The following is a 14,870-nucleotide window of genomic DNA, read 5'->3' on the forward strand; positions in this document are numbered from 1 at the left end:
AAACCCAGATCACTAGGACCTAAACCGAGACCCACTCTCTAGGCTTTACCACATATCCCAAACCCAGGATTACTAGGACCAACGAAGAGAAAACTACCTCTTTGCTTTACCGTATATCCTGCCTTTCACCAACAAGGATTCCTAGGCCCACCGAGGCAACACAATCCTGGATTTACTGCAACCTATAGTCTGGTTTGCGGTCACTAGGCCAGTGGCTTTACTATGATCCATAGTCTGGTTCAGGGAACACTAGGCCATGTGCTCTATCATTCGGAGATCCACCCCACTCAGATTCAAATCCATCTAGAAATCTAGCTCAAGCAAAACATGAGAACCCCATCACACCATGGTTATCCGAAAATGGCAAGGCTAGGCTGAAAACACTGTTACATCTATAAAAACCCATGCCACAATAGAAAAAGAACCACATGCAATACCATGCATGTCAAATATAGCAAGGAAAATACACATGCAAATCGATACTTGCAATGAATCATGATGTAGCTGCTTGATCTTTTCTTCCTCTTGCCTTCTTTGAATTTCTTGATCCAATGCCAGAATGCTCCAAGAAAACTCTAAGTGTCCTAGAGTGAGAAAGAGAGAGAGAATAATGAAAGATCACCAAAGCTCAACTCACAAAAGGTTACAAACTGATCCTCATAATACTTTTTATGAATGAGGCATCTATTTTTTTCATTTTCCATTATTTTCCTTCATTTTCATCCTCACATGCAACTTGTGACCTTTCACCTCCTTTTTCTCCTAATTTCCATTATTTTCATAAATAAATGTGCTAAAAATGCCATTTTTCCTTTCCAAAGCCTTAGCCATTTCCTTTGCCAATTTCCTTAGCCATAAACAATCACAAGTGATCCCCATCACTAGGATTTTTCCCAACATTCAACTTGGAATAAGTGTCCCATCATCCGTGGTTATTATTTTGTCTTTATTTACTTTTATTACATGGAATTTCACGAGGGTTGTTACAAAGAACAATATGGCCCTAAGAAAAATTAACATGGTATCAAAGCCAAGCTAAAGAAAAGTCATTGAGATCACCCCTATGAAGACACCTTTGATGGAAGGAAGAGAAGATGGAGGAGACCTAAAAGAATACTAGGGTTTGAAGGAAACACTAGGAAATTTTGTTTTTTGGGTTTAATGAATACTATGAGGTTAGGGTTTGTAGGAAACCTGGGTCTATGGAAAATATTTGAGATACGAAATCTAGAAACCCTAGCATGATCAATGTGAATATGTTGAAGCACTTATGATAGATTTGATGTAGCCCTAGATGGGATAATATCAATTAGGCCTTGGTTATTAATGAAGTTGATGAATATATTGAAGGCAACAATATTATATGGTCAATGCACACTCATAATTGTTGAAGCCTAGTTCAAGAGGGAGATGATCACCTCTCATTGAAGATAAGCAGCTTTTGATTTATGTTGCTTCTTTATGTCTTTACTTTTGTTTAGATTTATTGATTTGATCATTGATTATGATTCTTGCATGTATATTTGAGTATTTGGATACTTCTAACCTAATGATAATATGTGATAATTAGATCCTTCTTGAGGATCATCTGATGGTGCAGGAAAGGATAGATAGTGCAGGAAGAGAAAAGCAACAGTTTCCCATGACAAGGAAATTGAAAAAACACTACAACTTCCTGTGTCAAATAATAAGGTGCACAAGTATTTGAATACTAAAAGGTATATATGATGTTTTGTTTCAATATTATGTTCCAGCTGCAATATTGGATGGTAAGGCAATCCCTAAGGTATGATGATAATGTCTCCTTTACAAATGGCTCATGCATGCATATGAAAGTAGGTTTGATTCACGGTACCTTTGATGAGATGGTGTACTTGATATTTGACAAATATCTTACATTCTATTAAGACATAGCAAAGCTACCTAGAAAGATTGATTTTTGATGTATTTGTATACTTGATAGTTGGCAAAGAATCTCACATCTTAGACATGATGGATTACATAACAAGGCTAGATCATTTTTTTTGATACATAGTAGCTTGATTAAGTTATTAATGATTATGATAAGCATGATAACCATTATGATAGAAGTGTGACAATAAGTTTTATATTCAGGATCTTCTCGTTTACCTTGGTTAGCTTAGTAATTATGACATGTGATAAATCTGGATGCCCTGTCTTAATGATTGAGTAACATGATAAAGATGTGATGTAGTGATTATAATATTTGAAGTATGATGATACACCTATCAGTTTCCCTAATCATATGAATCTAACTCTTGATGAAAATTTGATTTCATGTTCTTATGTGATGATGAAGTAGCCGAGGATGACATGTTATGACCAAGATGAATATATGATATAGTTTGACTTTGTGATTTAACAGTTCTACTGATGCATGACAATATTATGATAGACAGGTTGATAATGATGAAGTTTAAAGTGGATTATCATTAAGAGGGAGACTCTTCATATTACCCCTTCATCTATTATCATTTGCATTAAATAATGGAAGATTCTTTACTGTTGAAATATTTTTTTTGGACATAAATGGTCAAATATATGACATTGTTGGTCTTTAGAAAGTTCTTGTATGAGAAGAGAGGGGTTCCCTTAGTCTAAGCATGGAACCAATCTTAAGAGTGCGATTATAAGCCTCATAACCACACAGAAGAAAGCTTATGGGTGCGGTTATGCTTGTAGGCCACAAAAACTGAAGCTTTATGCATAAAATATGGAATGCACAAGGAGTATGATAATCCTACATATATGGAGCAAACAACAAAAAGATCTGTGAGGAGGGAAGTTTGAATGCTTGACTTACTATAGAGAATGTGAAAGTGTTGACTAAACTTGTGTGTGCAGGGGACCAAAATATGCATATTAGTATGTTATTTTGATTTGATCATTGAAGTTAGTATATGACAATATTTGATAACAATTGTAAGGGTTTGACAAGATTTGGCTTGTTGGCTTGACTTATTGAGTGTATTGGCTTGGATGATTGATGATGCTTTAGAACTTTGACTTGATGCTTGATAGTCCTAAGATATGTTTTCGAGTTATGGATTGATTGAATTCAAAATGATAACAAATTAGGGTTTTGACTTGTAGACTAATGATTTGAATTGATAACTGATGATTTGCCTTGATGACAGTACTATGTGGGCATAGTGAATTTTAGTGATTAATGTTGGCATTTATTTTGTATTGGTTTCATTGGATTTGATACATTGGTTGAAGTATAAACAATTGTGATTTAGTATGTAGTGATATCAAAATGAATGGATGGAACATATATGATTTGTCTCTAATGTATGCATTTGCATCTAGTGACATAAATAATTCATGTCATGATTATATGGATGGCCTGATGGAATTTGATATTGCTTAATAACAATTTGTTGACATGACAATAGATGAAGTCATAACTTGGTATTTGGATGTGAGCTCTACCTGAAATTTGATTCGAAGAGTTTGTCACAATAATATTGGCATAAAATTTTATGATTTTGATATTATTTTTGATCTAGCATCTAAGGTTTGATGAGATGAATTATTTTATTTGATTGCACAATATTGATTTGTGTAAGGCTGAGAATATTGGTCTGGTCAAATGTTATGTTTGCAGAAAGAATTATATGAAGCAAGCTCCCTGATCTTGGTATGTCTACATTGATAGTTATCTAGTGAAGCTGGAAGATGTTTCTTTCTAAACCTCTACTTCAAAAGGGGTCCCAGGTATGACTTCTATTTTGGTTTTATATGTTGATGATCTATACTTGATAGAAAATAAGCCTATGATGATCAAAGTAAGAGGGAAATTGCCTCTGAAGTTCGAAATGAAGAATCATGGCATGATGGATTACGTTCTGAAGTTGGGGAAAGAAAATATATATAGTGAAGCTATTAAAGAAAGCAGAAATGTAAATCGTTGGACACTTCAATTTCATTTTAAGAAGTTATGAAGATATATTGTTGAATCTGACTTGGCAACTAATAGTTGATTTAAGCATTGATGTTCCGTGTGAATACCCGTTCATATATATGGAACCTGAGTGATTTCATGATTGATCCACTCCATACACATTAAGTTTCTGCCGACTACCCTTCGATATATTTGCATGAGACAATCAATCTCTAGTATGAGATATTATTCCTATGATATTTGACTGCATGGATGTATTGATGTTGTTTAGGATTGTTATTAATGAGATGAGCACATCTAGGTGCTGCCTCAGTATGATATCTACCATGATATTTTTGGATGAGAAGTCTGTGGATCTAAGCGTGACTGAGGTCGAGTATGATGTTGTTGGCATGGCTAACTGTGAGGCAGGTTGAAGAAGCTCTTTGGAGAGTTGTTTTGAGCAGGTTTTGGATATGACAGGGATACATTGTGATAATACTGAGTGGGATCCGATTGGAAGAGAATCCCGTATATAGCTAGGTTGAGACCTCTTCATATATTGAGACAATGCTTCCATATGAGACAAGCTTAGGCTTTTAGTTGTTGCCTCTATGAGTGGGAGGATGAATAAGGTATCCTTTTGTGATATATATATATCTATATATCTATATCTATCTATCTATCTATCTATATATATATATATATATATATATATATATATATATATATATATATAACATAATATTTGATTTTATGTTTTGCATAAACAGGACACTATTGCTATTGCGGCATGATGATTAAGATGATACTAGATGTGATCATGATGATATGTTTATGATCTACAGACTGATCAAGAACACTGAGCCAAATATTCCCCCTTGTCTGAGCTTCTAGGGTGAGGAATTTAGATAGAGGGATCCTAGGGTTGAGGGATCTCTGGAAAATAACATCGTAGATGTTTATCCCCTATCTATTACCCATATGGTTGGAGATGTTGCTCCCCTATCTTGGTATTTGCAGAGTATACCCTAGTTGGCATCATACCCACAAGTTGGGCTTGTTGGGAATACCGCTCCCCGTCTAGCCAACAGGTTGAGAGTGTACTTGGGGGTGTACAACCCAAGCTGATTATGATGCAAGTGTTCTACCTCATGAATATTGAGGGTCATTGTTGGGAATATTAGTGGGAAATAGGATGGGTTGAGATGTGCTCCCCTATATCACCTATTGCTCAATATGGGGTTGAAGATGTTTTTTCTCCCCCATGAGATTCTGGGTTGATATGTGCTCCCTGATGTGGTTCCAGGATGAGATGTGCTCCCTAATGATAAGCTCTATGATGTTTTCATAGCTGGTAGCATTAGGCTCCCTGCTGATAATGATTTTGGGTTGAGATGTGCTCCCCGATGTAGTTTCAGGTTGGGATGTGCTCTCCGAGATTGTTTCAGATTGAGATGTTCTCTCCAACGTGAATAGAGGGTGGTATCTTAGGCTCCCCTATGATATCAATTTTTTCTACTTTTAGATTCAAGAATGTTCAACATATGAGCAGGGAAAATCAAGAGATAAGATGGAATAAGAAAGAGATGAGCAGAGATGAGTTGTGATGAAATTTGATGACAAGATACTTGAGATTGGGTATGACGATGACAAGATTTTTGCAATGATTACATGATGCAGTTGGATTTTCTCCCTAGTTGAGAGGGAGTGTTAATTTTGGTAGCTCAGTGACAAATTCCAACCATGGGATGAGATTACTCTTTTCGAGAGGACCAATTTTGACTATTGAAGCACTCAATTTAAATAAGGGAAGCATACTTTTGAATTAAAGCCCACATGTGCATATTTGATCAAGTCAGCCTTAAAGAAAATTAGACACCCTTGGAATGCTATAAATACAAGTGACCTCAACCTCATTTGGACACCATCTTGGATCATTCTTCTATTCTCTTTCTTCGTTTTCGCTCCAATAGGTCTGAGGCATGTTCGTGGAGATTGGCTTGCACATGTCTGAAATTGCAGGGTTTGAAGCTCACACGTGTGTTCTAGGGTTTTGATTCTTAGCCACAAGCATGCAATATGCAGTTTTTGGTCACAACCGTAGACATGCAGGCTTATGCATGCGGTTGAAGGGTTTCAGCCGCACACACGACACTCTCCGCATGTAATTATGACCTAGGGTTTGGTTTTTTTAGTTTTTCGAAGTTTTCATCAATTGACCACTATGTTTGACAGTTGACTGCAGACAATGATAGTTGATCGTAGGCATCCGAAGTAGGTTTTTTATTTATTAGCTTGGTTGGGTTCATCTTATGGATGTTGATTAGTTTATTTTGTTTATGATTGATGATATGGATCATTGTACTCTCTTTTGCTGAATCATTCAATGGAAATATAATTAGAAGAAGAATTTGAAAGGGTCTATTCCCCATAGTGGGTTTTTCCCAGGTCTCCGACCAATCCTGGCGTCTCTATGTGTGAATGATTTTCTTATATTGTTCTTTTATGTTCTGTTGCATTGATGATGATGTTGTTCTTTCTACATAATTGCATATGCAGCTGAATAATGTTATAAAACTGGATAATGATCATTAGGGGAATTTTGAGGTCTAAAATGGGCATCTTAAGGAAATTATAAAACAATAGTGGAAATAATAAAATAAGATTATATTACATCATCAAATTTTAGAGGGCAAAAAAAGAAACTATTTTTTCAACTCGTATTTTCAACTTATCTCTTTATGGGTTTACTCAAATTTCGAGTGGAAACACTCGTTGGATGAAAAATTTGATTCCTCATCCAAGGAGTACCCATGTTTCATACTTTCCATGGACCCTTCTACATGAAAAATAAGAAATACATGAAAAACATGATTGCAATCATGGTTTTTCATGTATTTCTCATTTTTCGTGTAGCAGGGTCCATTGAAAACATGCAACATGGGTACTCCTTGGATGAGGAATTAAATTTTGCATTGAACGAGTACTCCTGCTCGAAATTTGAGTAAAACCTTAGGGAGATAATATAAAAATACGAGTTGAAAATGTGGTTTTATTATTTTTTAATATTTTTACTTTTTTACTCCAAAAATGGTGAATCATCCCCCATGGTTGACATCATCATCTTGAATCCTATTGGTTCTTATAAAGTTTATTTTGGTTGTACATTTTTCTTAGGAGGCCCATTTTAGACCTCAAAAGTCCCCTAATGATGATGGTATGGGGTGAATTTAATGTGTAAATGAAGAAATGCAATTTTCAAAGCAAAGACAACATAGCCCTAAGAAAAATTAACAGACAAAAATTTCTTTTACTATTTTGCAAAAAGGAAGACACATATAGAAACACATGCAATAACATGAAAGCATCAAAACACAAGGAACACAATGGTTTACAGGGGAACCCAACTGGCAAAAACCCCTCCGCTCCTTTGCATTAATTCAGATGAGAAAGAGAAACAATTACAATATCTTGCTTCAACTCTGAAGCACACCCTGCATTATAAAATTGTTCTCTTGCTTCTTCACCTACTTTGGCCAACACTTAGCCAATTAAAGCCTCAACCAACCTCCTAATTCCTTGCACAATCTCGGAGGAATTAAGCTCCTTAAAAATAAGGAAATTCCTCATTTCCTTATGCAAATACAAAGGGAATTGATCATCTGCTCAGTGAAAAATTAGTTTACATTCAACAATATACAATTATAAATACAAATATGCATTTTCCATCCACTCAACTAGTCAATTGGAATTCCATTCATGATTGAGTCTATTTTTAATTGATTGACTAGTTAATTGAGATATCAATGAGTTAACAACAATCATAACTACTCAACTGACCTTCAATTGACTCAAATAATGACTAGAGCTCAGTTATCTGAGTTCAAGTAACAATAACTCAACTACATTTCTAGATATTAACAATAAAATCATGCACAACTCTACTTCTAGCCTACAAACTTGAATTTACTGACTTAATTAGTAGACAAGGCCATGCCACTCTAGCTAGCTACAATCCAAGTCATCTTGCTGATGTGGAAAACCAAATTTTCTCCATTTGATTAAGGCATTAGTCAAATGAAGCCTTTTCTTGCTAAAATTTCAACACTCCCTCTTAGCAAGAAAGGGATTATGCACAATCCTGATCCTGCTCATGTAAAAATGTATTGTAACACAACTCCCTCTCACTGTTTCTATTTATACTGCAACAACTGCAACTAAGAAGCATCCAAAATACTAAATCAACAGTGTCTGTAAGCTACAAATGTCTCCTGAGTATATGGCTGCTACTAGTCTTTGCATTGTCTACTGGGAAATCTGCACTGTTGTTGACTTTTTTTCCAAGCCTCCTACTCTGTCAACATTGCTCTGTGCTCCTCAGTATCTGACTGCTCTAACTAACATTGATCCTCCTGCTACTAAATACTGTGGGTCCCTATAACAAGGGTAATGATCCATGATAAGGGTATACTGCAACTGCTACTCCTCTCCTATGGACCCTACCCAAATATTTGCAACTATGGGACTAAGGCTCTACATCACCCCACCTCACTCCTGGAGGTATGGCTATATGCATGGCGAAATATACCTCTAGCTTGTAGATATTTTTCACTCTAACTCCAATATTTTTCACTTGTCTAGCAACAACATGCTTCAATTTTTTTTTTCCCTTAGTGAACACAACATTATAACCTCTGTCCTCCAATACAACTACAAAAATAGGGGTATGACATCAATTACCATGAATTTGAGAAAATAATGTGGAACATAATTCCACATAAAATATGAAGTCAGAAAAGGAGTGATGACTAAAGTAGTTTATTATGAAAATGCATTGAAACAAGGAATAGAGCGATCAAAAACCTGCCAATAACAATCAATAAATCACAATACAATAATATCATATGATCATCTTTGAGGTAGGCACTCCCATACTCAAAATTCAAGCTAATTAAAGTATAACTTAGGACATGCAAAGATCCATGTCAAATGAGGAAGGTTATGGTCACCAAACATACTTCATGGATCCATACCATATGACTCAATATGAACATAACCACTAGGCATACACTATGGATCTATGTAACAATCATAAATACTCAAACAACTCCATTGCAACATGGATATAACAACCATGATCCAGGGTCTTCATCTCTATCTAGAAATAGTACAAATCTAACCATGTGAATCAATGTGTTGAGGTCAAACATGGTAGAAACCACCTGATAACTGGTCAATGATGAAAATCATTAACAAACACAAAAGAAACCACCAATAATGATAATGGATATTAAGATACTCAAGTGCATTCTATGAAGTGTGAATAAATGATCTAAGGTTGAACACTCATAGAATTAATCAATCAAAGGTGAATAATATAAACCTACTTTTGAAGGTGAGTAAACTTGCCATTGAGGAATACAAGCTCCAAGGTACTAAATGGTTTCTAAATCAACTTCCCAGATAATGTGTTGAAGTTGATAGGAAGTGATTTGTCGCAGGAGTGCCTTGATGTATCCCCTATCAATGACCCAAAAAAATATATTAAAATGTGAAGTGGAATAGAGGATAGAGTATTTTAGGACTGACTGAGGGATGGTCGATGTGATAGAAGGCTTGAGAACTATAAAAATTGGCTAACTCAGGTTAAAACTTGTCTTGAACATATTGATGAAACAACAATTGTCTTGGGAGCATTGACTCAAAAAGTGGATCACGGGCCAAAGTGTAATACTTTTTCAAAGGGGTATGATCAACAAGAGACAAGTATATTTCCAAACCTTGACATAAGGAGTGAAAGGGTGTCATGTTCAATAGTGACTTGCTGTCATACTGATTATATATATATATATTCCCTTCCTAAATTTCCCCCACCATTTCTGGGGAGTACCTCTTTATTTTTAAATGATATTTAGGACGATAACATATGCTCAGACTATAAGGTCATCCTTCAGATGAGTCCTTACGAGTATTTTTAATAAACACTAGGAAGGAGTAGTTCGGTCCCAATTTATAGATGGGTACATCATTGTTTAAGTCTTATGAGTCTAATGAAGGCACCACTCGATGTATTTTCATGTTTAGAGAGTTTGAAAAGAAATCAAAAGAAAAATCCATGATGACCTTTTCTTGTTTATATTTAACGAGTCTGAAAAGAGGATAAAAGATAACTTGTTCAATTCTTTCAATGTAAAATTTTAACGAGCCCAGAGAAAGTAAAGCTTAGTGATTTTTCATATTTATAGAGTTTGAAAAATTGAAAAGGAAAACTCCAGTACAGATCTTTTTTATAAATTTAATGAATTTGATAAATAATGAAAGTATGCTCACGCAAAATTTTTATGTTTCAATGTTAGACTTGTAATCTGCGCAGACTTAAATGAACGAAATCATCATATATGCCCAAAAATTTACTAAAAATAGATAAATTGAGGCAATTTTAAGGAAAATTGAGACAAAATGGTAAAATAAAATAAAAAATGCTTTTATTCCCCTTTAAAAAGGGGAAAAGTCATTTTATTTTTACCATTTGATTTTTACTAACCTTCGTATTGAAAAACCCTCATTTCAACTTGATTTTCATGAGGCGATTTCGGGAAAACTAGTGGATAATTTTCGACCCCGTTTCTTTCAAGTAAGAGCTCTCAAGCCCTTCATTTTGATGTATTTATTTCAACTTTTATTGCTTATTTCTATTGATTTTAACCTTATAATTAGAGGGAAATTGTGCTCTTAAGGTGGCTCACCTTTCATGTATGGGGAACTGTGACACTCTAATGTTGTCGCAAGTCCCAAACGCGAAAGGTACGATAGTATCACACTATCTCTAACTAGACAGGTGCGACACCTTCATGAAAAACTGTATTTTTAGTTTTTGAGGTAGAAAAATGAAGAATTATGCTTACTAATGGACTAATAAATTTTCCCTTTGATGTTTTTAGGTTATTTGATTAGTAAGATGTTGGAGTGAAGGGAAAGAGAGCACAAGGCAGAATATTTAATTGCATCCAATGATCCAGATACATTGCTAGCACTTTGTGAATGTGGGTTAATGAAAATTTTCTTGATTCTTACCATGAGGGCTCAGTTGCAATTAATAGAGAATTTGGTGAGTATTGTACCTCAGAGATAGTTCTTGGATGAATGAACCAGTGCCCAAGATATCCATAAAACTAATGAAGGGTTTTTGAAATTATTTCCTAAAGAAAAAGCACCTTTGTGTGTAATGATAACATAATATTGAAGAAATGTCGAGACCCAACATACTAGCCTTTTCCCTGATTGTTACAGACTTTAGATGATTAATATGGAATGAAGAATAAGTAATAAGGGCATGGTCTTTACTTGGGGCAAAGGAATCCAATGCTTGAACTGTGAGTGATAATTAGTGAATGTAACATAGAAAAAAAAATGACTGCGAGGAAGATAGCATAACACCTATTAAGGTCTCTTAAAAGAAGAAACATGTATTTTCTACCACAAATTGTAACATTAATAAATATGCACTTATCTAAAGAGAAGCCTTACGCATCATACATTAACTTCATATGAAGAAGAATGAACTTAAAAAATAAAAACAACAATAGAAAAACATAACATACAGTAACACATTAAAGAGTTTGGGATTAATCTACCATTGTTTTTATTAATCTTCAAGGAAAATGAAGCATTACAACCATGGAACAAAATTTACCAAAATATTCGAACCCTTTTCTTACAAAGAGTCTGGAATTAAGCTACCATTGTTTTTATTAATCTTCAAGGAAGATGAAGCATTACAACCATGGAACAAAATTTACCAAAATATTTGAACCCTTTTCATGTGGTTCTCTGCTCTTTAAATAACATATGAAAAAATAAGTTTTCAGTTATCAAGTAACTTTCAAAATCCTAACTACTATAACTGAATTTTACTTAACGAGTCATTGAAATATTTATATACAATTTTTTCTCACAAAATAGAAATTTGACAACTTCTCACAGGCTAATCTAAATAAATATAATTTCAAATATGACATGTCATTAACTAGCTCTTGGTTCCGCTACTTCTACAACTTGAGGTGTGATAATCCTCTCGTATCTTTGCCAAAGTGCTTTATCTGGCTATGGATACTCAACCATTTCTTGACAAGCTATCTGAAAATTGGAATTCTTAGTATAATCTGACTTGGCTAAGAATAAGGTTTTTACTAGCCACAAGAGCTGGAAATCACGCTGAAAATAATTGAAAATAGTTTGGCCCTTTAAGGATTCTGATGATTCATGAGCCTTAATTGCTTGACTTTTAACATTTATTAATGTCTTTTCAATATGCCTCCCAGGACAAAAAATTTCCATTCTGATCCCAACGGTTGGGTAGTCTAGCTCTTGTCATCTCATCAAATATATTGTTAAAAACTGAGACTGCCTTTTGAAATTTCCTTATGATGATGAGAAGATTGAATGCAAATAAGGGTTTTCTTGATAATATTTCTTACTTCTGCAATGAAAAATGTTTTGTCAACCGCAACTAGTGCCCTAAGCTCATTTGGAGATTTATCATTTGAATATTTTGGGACTTTATCTTCTAATTCATATTTGAATCTCTTTATGATTTTCTTTGTCTTTTCTAGTGGGATTTTTTATTTTACAATAATATAAATATAATCCCAAACTAAGAGCATTGCCCATATATTTCATTCCCAAAATACTGACTTTGCTTCCACTAGGGAAACATTTCCATTCAATTTTGCTTGAGTTTATTAGTCTCTTGTTGAATAACTTGTTTTTCTTGTATCAATTTGCTGTTTCTTTCATTTGCTAGATTGAGTTGCCTTCTTTAATATTCAATTTCTCTTTTACATCTGCCAGAGTTCCCTGTGTTTTTCTCAATTCGACCTTTGAGAGCTTGAGATCAACTAATACCTTAGATAACCGCTTCGAAGGATCTTGGAGATCTAGTTCAACTGGAATGGGAGAAATATAGACATGGCTCTAAAGGGAGTGCTCCAAATCCTGAACCTTCTTTTGCAGCTCGGTGACTTCACTGTTCCTTTGTATAAGTTGTTTCAATAATTATTCTTTCTCCTTTTCTACTTAGAAAATATTTGCTGGATGGACATGTTTAAAACTTGGCATCTTCAGCCTTTTCCTTAAGGATTGCACTTCTTCTTCGATATTCTGTAATATAACCTTAATTGCTTCTCCATCTACTGGATCAATCCCCAAATTGATTATCAACTTTTTATATTCATCTAGCTGGATTTGTGCCCTCGAATTTGCCTTCTCTTGCGTCAACTGATTAGTAATTTTTTCAAATAACCTTTATGCCTTAGTTATTGTTAGCGAATTTTTGGTGACATCTCCATAAATCATCTGTTCAGCTTGTTTGTGCAAATTGATTTTTTCTGGCAGAGGAATTTCATTTACATCGACAAACAAGTTCATAGCTTTGAAACGTAGCCTTGATGGAATTGACTGAGCAGTGGGATGAGCCAATGAAAACTTGAGCTGGTTCCTTTCCAAATCCATTGCTGAAAAGAGTCTTGTTTGATAATCCCCAGTGGACTGTGTTGACAACCGAGAGGTTATATCCTTTGACGTTTTTCTGATCTTCTTTGCAATTTGTCAATATCTTTATTGTAAAGATTCTATTGTTATGTATTGCAGATCTTTATATTTTTTTAATATAAATCTATGCTGGTTTTTTTCCTCTGAAAAAAAAAGATTCTATTTGAGATGGAATATTTACAACATGATGCTCAACCATTTTAGTAAAGGTTGGGAAAGGAATTATCCATTCAAGATTTTCTAATTGCATCTCAAATCTGGGCTATTTTGAACGCTGCTCCTTCAATCTAATTTCCAAATTTTCAGTTTCATCTTTGCCTTGAATATTAGCTCTCTTTTCTGTTTGTTTATCTTCCATTTCAACATATGATTGCTTTGGAATTGGCCTTTTTAAGCTTTTCTCTTTCATTGTAGGGGTATCAATCATAATTTATTGTTGCCCAGTGGTTTCATTTGAAGGTTGGCCCAATGGATTGCAGATCCAAAGTTCTTAATTTGCTAACTTCTCTAACTATGGCCTACTGTCATGAATGTAAGGCCATGAGCCAAATTTCAATATTCTATATGAAATAATATGATGGGGATCATATTTCCAAGCTTCACCTTTTGCAAAATTCAGTTCCTTCATCATATCTTCTGTCTGTCCCACAACTTGTCTAGTATTAACTGAAGGGTCTCACACTTGTTGGTTCGAAATGCGTCGATAGATGAAATATCTTGTGATTTACGCCGAAAAGCCTCACAGAAGCCTCAATTCAACACTTTCATATAGTTTAGAAAAACGATGGAACATTGAACACGTTACTCCATGACATAATAATACAAACTTTGAAAAATCCCTTTTTCTTTTGATCTTTTTTAAAAATTTCTTTCTTTTCCTTTTGGGCTTCATATATAAAATGTTGTTGTTGTTGTTGTTTGTTTGTTTGTTTGTTTGTTTTTTTTTTAACATATAGAGAATAAAATAAAAATATTAGTGCTACAACAGTGAGTATGTGGGATGTAGACAAGAAACTTTTTCGAATTTGGCTCCATATCATTACCATTGATGTGGAAGACATATTTTTTAACTAGGCTCTCAAGAAGAGGGGTCCGAGTTTCAATAGTTTGTTCCAAAGGAGATGGTGAAACTAGTGAGAGTATATCATCCAATATTGCTTTGTAGGAACAAGAAAAATCAGTGGAAAGAGTCCGATCAAGAATGTAACATACCTTCCACTAAGGAATGTTTTATTCAATATCACCCATATAATAGGTAGTGCAGCTCAACATTTGGATACCAAAGAAAAAATGCAATATGCTTTGGAATGCATAGAGCCCACAGTTTTCGACTAACGTGAAGGGTTAGAAACTAAAATTAAAGATAAATTGACCAAGTCCAAGACAAGTCGATTGAAAAAATTCGGTTACG

This window comes from Pinus tabuliformis, chromosome X (genome assembly GCF_031772625.1).
Source record: "Pinus tabuliformis cultivar Carrire ecotype Pingquan chromosome X, CPIR1, whole genome shotgun sequence".
Classification (NCBI taxonomy): Eukaryota; Viridiplantae; Streptophyta; class Pinopsida; order Pinales; family Pinaceae; genus Pinus; species Pinus tabuliformis.